The following is a 13,620-nucleotide window of genomic DNA, read 5'->3' as shown; positions in this document are numbered from 1 at the left end:
TTCATTTGAAATCACAAGCTTTTGGAGTGTTGCCTCTTCATCAGGTGATGAATAAAGCAGTGTACTAAGTTGTTCAATTTGTGGTTTTGTTGTATTGACTTGAAGTAATTGTTTATTTTTAAAAAGATTGGTGCAATAATTGGCTCAATAATTGTTTCTTTCATACTGACCAATTTAATTCTTTATCTGAAGTATCTGTAACCCTGAATCTACCTGGAGTTGCTCACTTTGAATTCTTAAAGCTTTTTACAATTTTTGAATTTCTGCTATATCTCCAGCTTTTCTTTAATTTGAATTGTGGCTTTAATTGAATTGTAATGAAGTTTGTTGGACAATTTCCAGGTTCAATTTTTTTGAAAATGTAATTAAATTTTAATTGCTGATAGACCAAAATAAATTATAGACAGTTAAATCATAATGAGATGTTGCTTTAATGAAGATTTAAAGCCTTTTCACTTAATTCTTTATTTTTTCTGTATTCTATGTTAAAGTATTAAAAATATTAACATGTTTATTTAATAAAGCTTTTAAAGTTTTCAAATGTTTGAAGTCTGTGAAAATTATTAAAATTATTCGTTAATCAATGTAAAATTTTGATCTATGCAACTAAAATGGAGGTTTAATAGTGCTGTTGAACCCAACTTGGTGGGTTTCCCATTCTTTCCAATAATATGGATGATTTGTACCATTTCTGCAGCTACAATGTCTTCACATATTTTCTTAATTTTGCAAAGCAACTTTCTTCAGTTTTTGCACCTTGAAAAATCCTTGTACAATAAAAATAGTTTAAAATTCAAAATGACCATTTTCAACAAATATTACTACTGTCTGCAAGAATCATTCTGTATTAAGACTGGTTCAACAAATTTCTTAAAGAATGTCTTCGTTTTCAAAGAGATTTCCTGCTGCTTAAATAATTTTAAATGGTGAAAAAGTAAGCTTGTACGTACATATGATTTTAAGTAATTATTTTCAGTTTTTCCAAAGGATTGAATTTCTTCCCTTTTTAAAATTCATTTGTTTATTATTTGGATGATTTAGAAAGAGTTACTACTGGTACAATTTTCCTAGCTCTGATTGTTCCACCTGCTGCAGTTTGAATTTACTGAGGGTAACCTGTTTCTAAGTTTTTTGCACTAATTCCATGCTCCAGAAAAACTGCTTTTATATCCAACGTCAAATAGGATGGCTGTTAACTGAAACCAAAAACTTTCCCCAAAACAAAAGAAAATCAATTCTTCCTTCTAACTAAATGCAATCTAATGCTGTTCAATGTTTGTTTTGTCCACACATTAAACTTGTCTAATTCAAGCAAGTTCCCATTAAACATTGTCTCACTGTAGTTTTTGAAAAAAATGAGACCAGGACAACAGACCATTTGATTATTAAGCCCCCTCAAACACAGAGCAAAATCCACATGGCAATAGTTATAAATCCAAACTCTAAAATAATTAGTAGTAAAATACATATAAATCTCTCACACCTTGCATCATATCTGGGCAAAATGTTACAGTTCTAAACATCAAGTACACATTTGACCAATTGTGGCATCCAGGAGTCCAAGCTACAAAATTGGAGTCGATGGGAATGCAAGGAAGGAAAGCCTCTGGTTGGAGTCATGCCTGACACTTTGGTTGCAGTTGTTGGAGCTCCAAGATGTTGGAATGCCACCATCTGCAAGTTTCACTCCAAGCTAAATACCATAATTACTTGGAGGTATATAACCACTCCTTCATTGGAACTGGGTCAAACTCTTGGAATTCCCTCCCTAACAGCATTGTGGGCGTGCAGCAGTCCCACCATCTTCTCAAGGACAACTCGGGACAAGCAATAAATGCTAGTCCAGCCATGATATCTATGTCCCATGAGTAAATACGAAATACTGACCCTCTCGGAGACTGTCATTTATATCCTGGTAGGCAGAGCCATACAAAATCTTCAGAATTAACCCTTTCAGGGCAACTGCCTTATATGACAGTTTGAACCAAGGTTGTGCTTAGGTTTGGAGTGAAAAAGTCCTGATGGATTCTAGTGAGCATCAATGAGTAGGTTTATGCTGAAGTTTTGCCAGATGGTACTATTGATGACAGCTTTCATTGCAGATATTGAGGAGTAGATTGTGGTAGTCACAGGTGCACATAAAGGATTCACATCTTGTGATGTTGAAGTAAAATAAGGATCAAATTTGGCTATAAATACACTAATGTCCAAATATAATTTGAGTATTGCTGAGAAGAAACACCTAAGCTTTTTATGTTACGGTCATGAGGACAACTGACGAGAAACACCAAAGTATGGGGGGGGAAAACATCTTACGATTAGAAAAGAGTGCTCATTGGCAAGTGAACTCAGCTTGGTAAAAGAGTTGTAAAGGAGATGCACCAGTTAGTGATGACTGACAATTAACTCAAACTTTGTTTAAATTTTAAAATCAGGCAGGTTGAAGGCATTGTCCTGAGAAACCGACCAGAGAAACATCCGCTATTTTAGGAGTTGAAACACGTAGTGTGTATAGATGTTCTTTCTGTCTTCCAATAACAGGATACTATGTAATTTGAGTAGCTTCCAGTACATGCAGCTATACCATATAGTGGGCCCAACTGACAATCCGTAAGCATAGTGATTGGTATTTCTTGAATTATCGTGAATGCAGGATAAAAAGCTTTAACAAAATGTCTTTTTTTCATGAATACTTGTATCACAGTATAGCAAACACTTGACTAATAATGTGCGTAGAAACGACTCTGCAATCTTTAGTAAGTCTGACTCCTGCTGAGTTAAAAGTGGAATTATTGAATGCAACTTTACCAGAACTACAAAAAATTAAAAATTTATTTTTATTTTAAACGGTAAAGCTTAATTATCTTTTTAAAAAAGAATTTCTGCAAACTCCGATGAGAATTATTAGCAATTTCAACCTGCAATATCTTGGTTGCCAGCCTGCACACTTGTTGGTATTAAGCTACTCCCAAATTGATTGTGTATTGGCTGTTGTAGTAATTAAGTTTTTTGAAGTTATCATTTTGCATATTTTTGGAAGGATTTTAAGAATTTAAATAAGTTTGCAATTCTAAATGATTCTCTGTCATGCCTACACCAATATTTGCATGGCAGTCTGTGACTTCAGAGGAACTTATTTTACTGAGAGTGTCTATTCTTGAAACTGTAGACTGTCAATAGATATTCTGCACAGCAAATATTGAAGGATAGCTTCTCATCAAGATGAGCCAAAAAAGAAAAATGTGCATCAAGGTAAAGAAGAATCGGTCAGTGTTCAGAACTGAATTAATAAGTGAAAAAAGGTAATCATGCTACAGAGACACCCATCATTGGAAGCCAAGGTATCCTGCATTTTGCCTTTTTATTTGCATGTAGGCAGGTTTTTCAACAAATTCACTTTTCAGTATTTAGCTGATATCCTCCTTGAAGACAAGTTCCTTCCATTATTTTAAACACAATGCAACACACACATTCTGAGAAACTGCCAACAAGCTGAAGCCATCAAATAGATCCCTAAATGATTGAAATTTCTGTTGAAGAAATCCCCTGTTAGAGAGTTGCCGTTATAATTGGGATTCCTAGTGCAGATTGACATTTGCATTCAGGTTTTCCCAAGAATGAATTTTGTCTGTTGTTTAGGGAATAAGAAAAAACTGATGGAAAATGGCTGCACCATTACAAAATAGACAAAGAAAAGATAATGATGTCTGTCCATTAAATCATTTCGCATTATAAAGAGTCAAAAATGCTGCAAATTTTAGTTGTGTCCTATTTAATTAGACCATCCACATGAGTTCTATTTCTTCAGTTGTTATATGTATTTTCTTATAATGGATATCTTGTTAGTTACTTGGTAAGTTTGAAAACCAGTAATTCCAAAAGGTCCAAGGGTGACTAAGTTTAACAAAAACAAAGTAAACCTGGTGTTGGTTCACAAATTATTGATACTGGCTGATGAAATGTTGTCTATGTGTCCGCCTTTGTGGAGTGGTGAAGAGGTTAAACTTATCAAAGCTGTTTTGCCATTCAATCAAAGTATGGCCTTAACTCGATTTTCCTGCACACGCCGTAGCCCTAAACTTTCTTGCAGCTCAAAAATCTGTCTATCAGCCTTGAATATATTCACTGACCCACTGTTCTTTATGAAAGAGAATTCAGAGGAAAAAAAACAAATTCTCATCTCCTCCTTTAATTGGAGATTCCTTATTTTTAAACTGTGTCTCCTAGTTCTCAATTTCCTCAAGTGAGGAATCCTCATTGTCTACTCGACCAACCCCCTTCAGAATCTTATGTTTCAATAAGACTACTTCTGATTCTTCTAAACCCTAATGAGTAGAGGCACATCCTGTTCAACGTGTTTTCCACGTAAGAAAACCACATTCGCCAAGCAATAAGCTTGGTAAACTTACTAGAAATTGCTTCCAGTGCAAGTATTTTCTTTGTTTAGGAAGGAAACCAAAGCCTTGCACGGTTCCCTAGATGTAAAATTAGCAATGTCCTGTACAGTTTAGTCAGACTTCCCCACTTTTGTCCTCCATCTCCTGCAATCAATGCCAACATTCCATTTGCCTTCCTACTAATTTGCTGTACCTGCATTCTAACTTTGTGATTCATGTACAAGAACATCCAGATCTCCTGAACTGCAACAATCTGAAATCTCTCTCTCCACTTCAGTGATAATGTGCTTTTATTTTCTTCCTGCGTACATCGGCAATCTCTCATTTTCTCCACATTATTTTCTGACTGCCATTTTTTTAAAATTACTCCTATTAACCCATCAATATCCCATTGCAGATTCTTTGTGTCCTCCCTACAACTTGCTTTCCCACCCATCTTTGTATTATCATCGAATTTTACTCTCATAAAGTCAGTCCCATAATCTATGCTTTAATAGATTATAAATTGTTAAGGCTGCAGTACCTGATCCATGTGGTATTCTACTAGTTACAGCCTGCTAACATGGAAACAATTGGCTTATCATGACCATTTCTGTTCATTGACCCACACTAATATATTGCCTCCAAACAGCATGAAGTCATTATATTGTGAGGAAACCTTATTCTGTAGCACCTTAATAAATGTCTTTTGGGAATCTAAATATACTACTTGCAGTGGTACAACCAAACAATTTGTTATATCCTCAAAGAATATTAATAATTTGGCAAGCACTATGTCGACCCTGCCTGATTTGTATTACAATTTTCCAAATATCCTATTTCCTTAATAATAAATTCCAAAATTTCCCAATGATGTATGTTAAGCAAGGGCCTATAGATCCTTGAGCTTTCTGTCTCCCTCCTTTTGGAACAATACAAATATTTATTCAATCTGTTGTGACCTTTCAGGGAAATTCAGAAAATTTTAGAAATTGAAAATTTGAAAAATCTGGAGCATCTCTTTGCAAGGCATTGGTTCCAGGACTGCTAAGATTGCCCCATTGTCAAAAAACAGGAGGAAGAATAGGAAGGATTTATAGGACAGTTGGTCTAGCCTGATAGTGGTATTATTAGGAAGAATTCTGAGGGACAGAATATATTTTTATTAGAGAGGAACCATTTTGTCAAGAGTAGTCAGCTTCTATTCGATAAGGGAAGATAGTGTTTGACAAAACTGATCAAATTCTTTGAGGGTATAACATTGAGATTCATACATTTGTACACTTTAGTGAGGCATTTCGTAAGGTTGCTCATGGCAGATTAGTCAGAAAAGTAAGAACCCATGCTATCCAAGGTAAGCTGTTGTGCTGGATCCAAAATTGGCTGAGAGGCAGAGGCAGAGGGTGGAGGCAAAGGGATATTTGTAATTGGGAGTCTGTCCAGTTGGGTTCCACAGGTCATGGTGCTAGGGCCCTCATTGTTTGAGGTGTACATTAAGGACTTTGAATTAAATGTTAGGAAGTGTGATCAAGAAATTCACAGATGATATGAAAATTGGTAGGGTGGTAAATAGTGAGGAGGGTAGCTGTTAGCTGCAAAAGGATAACAATGGATTGGCCAGGTAGCAAATGTAATTCAAGCTGGCAATGTGTGTGGAAATGCACTTGGGGAAGGCTAACCAGGCAAGGGATTATGCTATGCATGGTAGAACCTAGGAGAGTGCTGAAGATAAGAGGGATTTTCATGGATTACTGAAGGTGGTAGAGTATGTGGTTAAGATTGCACATGGGATATTTACCATTTTTAGCCGAAGGTAAAGAATATAGGAGTAAAGAGGTTATACTGGAACTGTATAGAAGGCTGGTTTGGAGCAACTAGTAATGTGTGCAGTTCTGGTCACCACACTAAAGGAAGCATTTGGTTACACTGGAAAGTAAAGAGGACATTTACTAGGATGCTGCCTGGTTTGGATGTTCTGATGGAAAAGGAAGGATTAGATATGCTTTGTTGTCTTCCTTAAGCAGTGAACATTCAGAGGGAACCTGCAGAGATGAATAGGATTATTAGGGGCAGGGATAAGGTGAATGGAAAAGCAATTTTTCTGTCAGTAGAGGGGTCACTAATTAGAAGGCATAGATTTAAGAGGTGTTTGCTTTAAGACTAAGAAGAAGGAGTTGAGATTTGTTTTTAACCCAAAATGTGGTGAAGTCTGGAACTTACTGCTTGAAGAAATGTTTTAGTCAGAAACTCACAACATACAAACATTATTTAGATACTCATTTGCATTGCCATAGTATCGAGGGCTACAGGCCAAGAGCTGGAAAATAGGATTAGAGTAGTCAGACCATTATTTGCCTGATTTGAGCATGATAGGCTGAATAGCCTCCTCCAGCACTATAAACATCTAAGGTTAAGGTGCAAAATTTATGCATTTATTGTGACTGGTGCATGCTTTTTCATGATTCTAGTAATTCATACAGAAATTATGTTTAGAAATACTTTATCTTTTATTGCTTTTACATGATAGATTCCAGATATTTCCACTTTGAATAAATGATCTTCAAAATGTTGATTACACACACTCATCTTTGAAGTAAACTGCCAAGTAATATTAGATAAATTATCTTCTGTTAAATGTTGATTATTAGATGATTAGAGTTTTTCAGTGTGATGGGACAATGAATCAGCAAATATAGCTTTGTTTAATGATTCAGTAACCAGAATTATTAAAATTGAGTTAGTTTGTTAAAGTTTCAAATTAAATGACTGAAAACTATTGGAGTTCACATTTGGTATTAGAATGGAACTTCTTTTTATACATAATATCTGTGGTAGCCTTTCCAAAGTCCATGGGGATCACAAATTAATCTTCTTGTGGAGTTCATTGTGTATGAGTTCCTTTGGTAATAGGCAATGGTCCATCTCAGCTAGACTCATCACCTGAGCCAATAAGAAAACAGCCCTTATATCTCTGAACGGGTTGACTGGAAAAATAGTTAGATTAGAGTGGTGCCGGAAAAGCACAGCAGGTCAGGCAGCAACCGAAGAGCAGGAAAATCGACGTTTCGGGCAAAAGTATTTAATCAAAAATGAAGGCAGGGATCCCGCAAAGACCGTTTCCTCCATCACTATCTAGTCAGGTCCAACAACCCCCCACCCCCGGCACCTTCCCCTGCCACCACAGGAGTTGTGAAACCTGCGCCCTCACCTCCATCCAAGGCCCCAAAGGAGCCTTCCACATCCATCACAGTTTCACCTGCACATCCACCAATGTCATTTATTTATCCGTTGCTCCCGATGCGGTCTCCTCTACATTGGGGAGACTTGACACCTTCTCGCAGAGTGCTTTAGCGAACATCTCTGGGACACCCGCACCAATCAACCCCACCACCCTGTGGTCCAACATTTCAACACCCCCTCCCACTCTGCCAAGGACATGCAGGTCCTGGGCCTCCTCCACCACTGCTCCCTCACCACCCGACGCCTGGAGGAAGAACGCCTCATCTTCCACCTCGGAACACTTCAACCCCAGGGCATCAATGTGGACTTCAACAGTTTCCTCATTTCCCCTCACCCCAGGTTCTAACCTTCCAGCTCAGCACCATCCTCATGACCTGCCAATCTTCCTTCCCATCTATCTGCCCCACCCTCCTCTGACCTATCACTTTGATCCCCACCCCCATCCACCTATTGTACTCTTTGCTACCACTGCACTACAAGGAGCTCTTGTGGTGCAGTGGTACTGTCCTTACCAATCAGCCAGGAGACCCAAATTCAAGTCCCACCTGTTCCCGAGGTTGATTGGAGAACAGTTTTTTTTAAAGAAAGCAGACCTGTGCTCTTGATGCCTTATAAGACCAGAAGACATAGGAGCGGAAGTAAGGCCATTCGGCCCATCAAGTCCACTCCGCCATTCAATCATGGCTGATGGGCATTTTAGAGAGAGAGAGGGACACCACGGGTAATGCAGTACTTTACTTCCTCCTCCAACTCCATTTTAATATAGTTCCTTTTCTCTCTCCCTTTTGATATTTTGCATTGCCCTTCGCGGACTTTGACTGAAAATAGTCACTTGACTACGAGTGTTTTGTTGGTGGTGGTGGTCCAGAGAACTCTGTGGTCCAGCGCTCCTACCTGGTTCTATTACGACTCAAATGTTATAGAAAAAAACAAATGCACCTGGAAGCCTCCAGAGTCCTGGGGAAGGATCCCCAGGCCATGATGCACAAGGGTTCCAGGATAATGTTTTATCAGGACTTCTCTCCAATCGTGGTCCACAAGAGGAGGGCATTCAATGAGGCGAAGAAGCGTCTAAGAGACCTAAGTATTCAATACTCCATGCGCTACCCGGCAACACTGTGCTTCAGCCACAAAGGATCCGTAAAAATCTTTGGATCACTGGAAAAAGTTAAAGAATTCTTGGACTCTCTTAAATAGACTGTGGGACTTAAACAGTATGGATAATGATTTTATTTTGCCCCCCCCTTGTTTACCCTGTTTTCCTTCTTCATTTCTTTTCCATTATCTTTCCCTGAGGGTGGGGGTGGGAAGGGGCTTATTCTTCACTCTCTCTTTGGTTTCTTTCTTACAGGTCGTGCAGCTTATTTGATTTGTGTTGGGGTGGGTTTGTTTTGCTCAACCTCTCTTTAGAGCAGGGTTTTCGTCTTTTGTCATTTTACTTAGTTACCCAATACTTGCTGGGATTGTAACTTTGTAGTTTTAAATATTTATATTTTGTATTATGCTTGCTGAATGCACCTAGGTGTTGGTGTGGGGGGTAAGGGGTGGGCCACTCACTTTTAACTTTGGTTTTATAGAATACTTGAATTTGTCTACTCCATTCTATAACGCCTGGGCCAAGAGCAGAGTCCTAGTTAGGAGAAGTTATGATGGGGTTATTGACAGGTAGTCAAGCTGCCTGGGAGCAAGGGAGAAAGTCTCCTTTCAAATGTGTTATGCGTTGTAGTTTTAAATTAGGAATAGTTTTAACTGTGTTGGTGTAAATGTTTTAAAGAATGTTGCATTTGTGAATTTTCTATGGTCTTTATTCAAAGGTATTTTGGGTGGTGTTCTTCCTCCTGGGGGGATCTCGGGCTTGCCTGGACGATCATGGCTAGCCATTCGCTTAGGTGGTGCACCTGGAATGTCAAGGGGAGTAATTCACCAATCAAAAGGAAAAAGAAGTTATCAAGTCTCAAAAAAGAAAGGGTTGACATAGTTCTCTTACAGGAGACGCATCTACTTAACAAAGAGCACTTAAAGCTACAACAGGGTGGATGTGATCAGGCTTTTTCTCATCTTTCAGTTCAAAACGTAGTCATTCTCATTCAGAAGAATCTTCCTTTCCAAATCTTAAGCAGATAAAAGATGAGTCTGGACAGTATAAACTGATCAAAGCCCTAATATATGGAGAGAAATATGGAATTTTGAATCTTTATTCCCCGGCACGCCACTTTAAATTTGTAACGGACCCGTTCTCTAAGCTGATGGCTTTTGGGGTCCACCATACAATTATAGGAGGGGATTTTAACTGTATTATGGACCCAGAGACAGATAGGATACCTAAGAGTACTATGGGTATATCTCTTAGATCTAGACAACTGGCGGATCTGAATAAGGAGCTAGGGTTAGTAGATGTGTGGAGGTGCCTTCACCCCCAGGGTAGAGACTTTACTTTCTACTCTAACCGACACAAGTGCCATACTAGAATTGATATGTTCTTTGTTCTTTGCTCCCTCGACCCTTTTGAATTCCATATTGTCTTGCAAAATAGGTAATATAGCTATTTCTGATCATGCAGCAGTATATATGGAAGTCAAGACTAGGGATGATGGGACAGGTCCCCGACATTGGCGTATGGATTCTTTCTTATTGTAGGAAAGCAAATTTATAAAATATATTTTTCTCAGGAATTCAAAACCTTTTTGGAAATTAATTCAGGTATGGCCAGTAACCCGATGATTTGGGCGACCACTAAGGCTCATGTGCGAGGTTTGGTCATCTCGTATTCTGTGACCCAGAAAAGACAAAAGGGAGAACAACAGCGCCTGCTCGAGGCTCACTTGAAGGCAGCTGAGACAGTATATGTTGATAGGCCCTCTATTAGTAAGCTACAAAGGTTCACAGACCTTAGGGCAGCCTTGAATCCCGCACTTACCCAAACAGCAAAGAGGGGAATATTATTCGCAAAGCAGAAATTATATGAATATGGCGACAAGCCTGGTAATACCTAGCATATCTGGCTAGGAAAAAGAGGGCTCCTCAAGCTATTATGTCCATTAGAGAAAGTGCTGGTAACTCTGATTTGTGATTGTAAAAAGATCAATACAGCCTTTACAAAGTTCTATTTTGAACTGTATAAATCACAGGACTTTGAGGATAGAACTGAGAAGGAGTCCTTCTTTAAAAGCTTGGTCTTTCCGGGCTTAACCTCGGAGCAGGTGTCGATCTTGAATGCTCCCCTGACAACCCAGGAATTAGATAGCTTCAGTGTGGCAAAGTGCCTGGAACAGATGGATTCCAGGTTGAGTTTTATAAAGAATTTATAGAAGAACTGGCTTGGCCACTTATGTATAATTACTCACATAGTCAGGGCTGCCTCCCGCCTTCGTTGAGAGAAATAAATATCTCTCTCATCCTTGAAAAAGGAAAGGCCCCAGAAGATTGCTTATTATATAGACCAATATCCTTGCTAAATATAGATTTTAAAATTCTTTCTAAAATGTTAGCATTAAGATTGGAGAGGGTCTTACCGTACATCATAAAAGAGGACCAGATGGAGTTTATTAAGGGCCGCAGATCAACTAATAATATTAGAAGGGTCTTAAACATGATACAAGCCTGTCAACAGGGAATAATACTGGGGTTAGTGGCCTCCTTGGCTGCAGAGAAGGAAGTTGATTGGGTAGAATGGTCATACCTTTTTTATACACTGGAAAGGTTCGGTGTCGGAGAGGTATTTTCTAAATGGGTCTCAGTATTATACAATGACCCCAAAGCAGCTGTGATCACCAATGGTTTAGGTTTGGATAGCTTCAGTGTTGGTAGGGGCTGTCATCAGGGATGTCCTCTCTCACCATTATTATTCATGCTAGTAATCGAACCACAAGCGGAAGCTATATGAAATACCCTAACATAGCAGCTGTGAGGGTTGGTTCGGGTAAACATAAAATCACTCTCTATGCAGATGATGTCCTCCTTTTCTTAAGTGATCCTTTGATATCCATACCCCGCCTAATTCAAGTGGTCAATCTATTTAGTATATTCTCAGTCTATAAAATCAATTTTATGAAATCGGAGGCCACGCCGTTGGGTGGTCTCGCCTGTATATCTAACTTACCGGACGGATCTTGTTTTCCCTTTCGGTGGTCACTGGAGGATTTTCTATAGTATTTTTATCACCCCAGTATTTGGTCAGCTGTATAAAGCCAATTTTGTGCATCTACTAGAGAAAATAAGGCAGGACCTTCAACGCTGGGGAGATCTCCCAATATCCTGGTTACGCAGAGTAGCCCTCGTTAAAAAATATTCTACTTCGTCTTCGATATCCTATGAGAATGCTCCCGCTGATGTTACCGAGACTGGCATTGCGTAAGCTCCACGGCTGGCTTGGTTCCTTTATCTGGAATCATAGACGGCCCCTTATCAAATTAGAAAAGCTGCAGCTTTCACAGGCAAGGGGAGGACTGGACTTTCCAGGCTTTAGGAGGTAACAGTTTAGCTCTTTATTATCTTATGTAGCTGATTGGGTCTCTTGTGACCCACATCAATTTGGTTAGATATTGAGACCTCCGAAGCAATCAATCTTTTATTTATGGATAAGATGAGAGCTATTATGGACTACTGCAAAAACCCTATTGTCTTAAATACAATTTAAAGCCTGGAGGATAATGCGACAAGATGAGGGTAACCTGCAAAAACCTTCCCCTTATACTCCTATAGTGGGAGCATTGGGATTTCAGCCAGGGCTGACAGACGCTACATTTAAAACTTGGCAGTCCAGAGGTATCTCTTGCTTGGGAGACCTGTTTGATGGGGAGTTGCACCAGAAGTTTGGATTACCTAACTGGGACCTTTTACAGTATTTTCAAATACAAGATAGTCTACAGAAGAAGACCACATTGATCGACAGCCCCTACAAATCGGATAGGGAAAGAAAAGTGCTATGGCCGATGGGGCCGCCCTCTTTATCACTCATTATATAATGAGGTATCGAAAGACGTGGAAGATTATTTAAAACATGGAACCAAGAATTGAGGTTAGAAATCTCTTTAGAAATGTGGGAGGACATCTGGGCAAATGCCAGAAAGATGTAATAGAACTCAAGCTATTCAATTAAAGATAGTCCACAGGGCTCATATAGCACCTGAACGACTCACAAAATTTAAGGTAGGAGCATCCCCAATGTGTCCTAAATGCAAAATAGAAGTTGGCACTCACGCATTGTCTATGGACATGCCATGAGATCCACAGGTATTGGGATAGAGTAGCAAATGCCTTGATAGAGATCCTGGATACGGAGATTAGATTGGATCCAGTGTCTCTACTCTTGGGCTTTTCAGATTTTCCTTCCTTGGACATGCATGGGAGGAAACTATTTTCCATTCTCTCCTTTTTGTGCAAGGAAAAATATTTTAGTGAATTGGGCAGCTGAAGGCCCTCCAGGACTTTCGAATTGGCACAGGTTAATCATGGAATATATCCCCCTTAACTTCCTCACAAATATGGTGCACCATTATTCTATAAAATATGGCAGCCCTTTTTGAACTATATCGATGCAGATGTTTTGGCCATATTGACCAGGGCTTTTGTCTGGTTGTGGTAATGGTTCTGGCTGGTCCAGGGACCCCCGGGAGGAGGAATCCTATATAAATACGGGTTTCATTATGAATTGATGTATATCTATTTTGAGCATGTGATTAGTTATTTAATTATTCTGTTGTTTATCGCTAGTAATGGATGATATCCTATTTTATGTTTTGGTTGTTTGTAGGATAGAATAGTAGTTAGTTGGATTTTTCTCTTTTTTTTGTTATGGTTATTTATTTATTTCTTTACTTTTTTCTTATTTATTTAATTTTATATTGGTGTTTATACATGTTCATATTAGTTTTGTAATTCTGTAAAAAAAAAACGTTTAAAATTTCCTTTTTTCAATTAAAAATACCTATTTTTTAAAAAATAGTAAAATAGGGCAAAAGTAGTGTCCTCACCTCTGAGCCACAAGGCCTGGTTTCAAGTTCCA

At 38.7% G+C, this 13,620-nt stretch overlaps 1 protein-coding gene across 1 annotated transcript in view; it reads left to right on the top strand.

Moving 5' to 3' along the window:
- The window catches only part of lrmda (leucine rich melanocyte differentiation associated), an 889,883-nt gene that overhangs the window by 97,537 nt on the left and 778,726 nt on the right, over positions 1-13,620 (top strand). The gene's annotated exons all lie outside the window — the stretch shown is intronic.

The sequence above is a fragment of the Chiloscyllium plagiosum genome, unplaced genomic scaffold, assembly GCF_037043375.1.
Source record: "Chiloscyllium plagiosum isolate Xiang-an unplaced genomic scaffold, Cpla_swu_hap1 HiC_scaffold_43, whole genome shotgun sequence".
NCBI lineage: Eukaryota > Metazoa > Chordata > Chondrichthyes > Orectolobiformes > Hemiscylliidae > Chiloscyllium > Chiloscyllium plagiosum.
The sequence above is the reverse complement of the archived record's forward strand: the minus strand, read 5'-3'. Positions and strand labels throughout refer to the sequence as shown.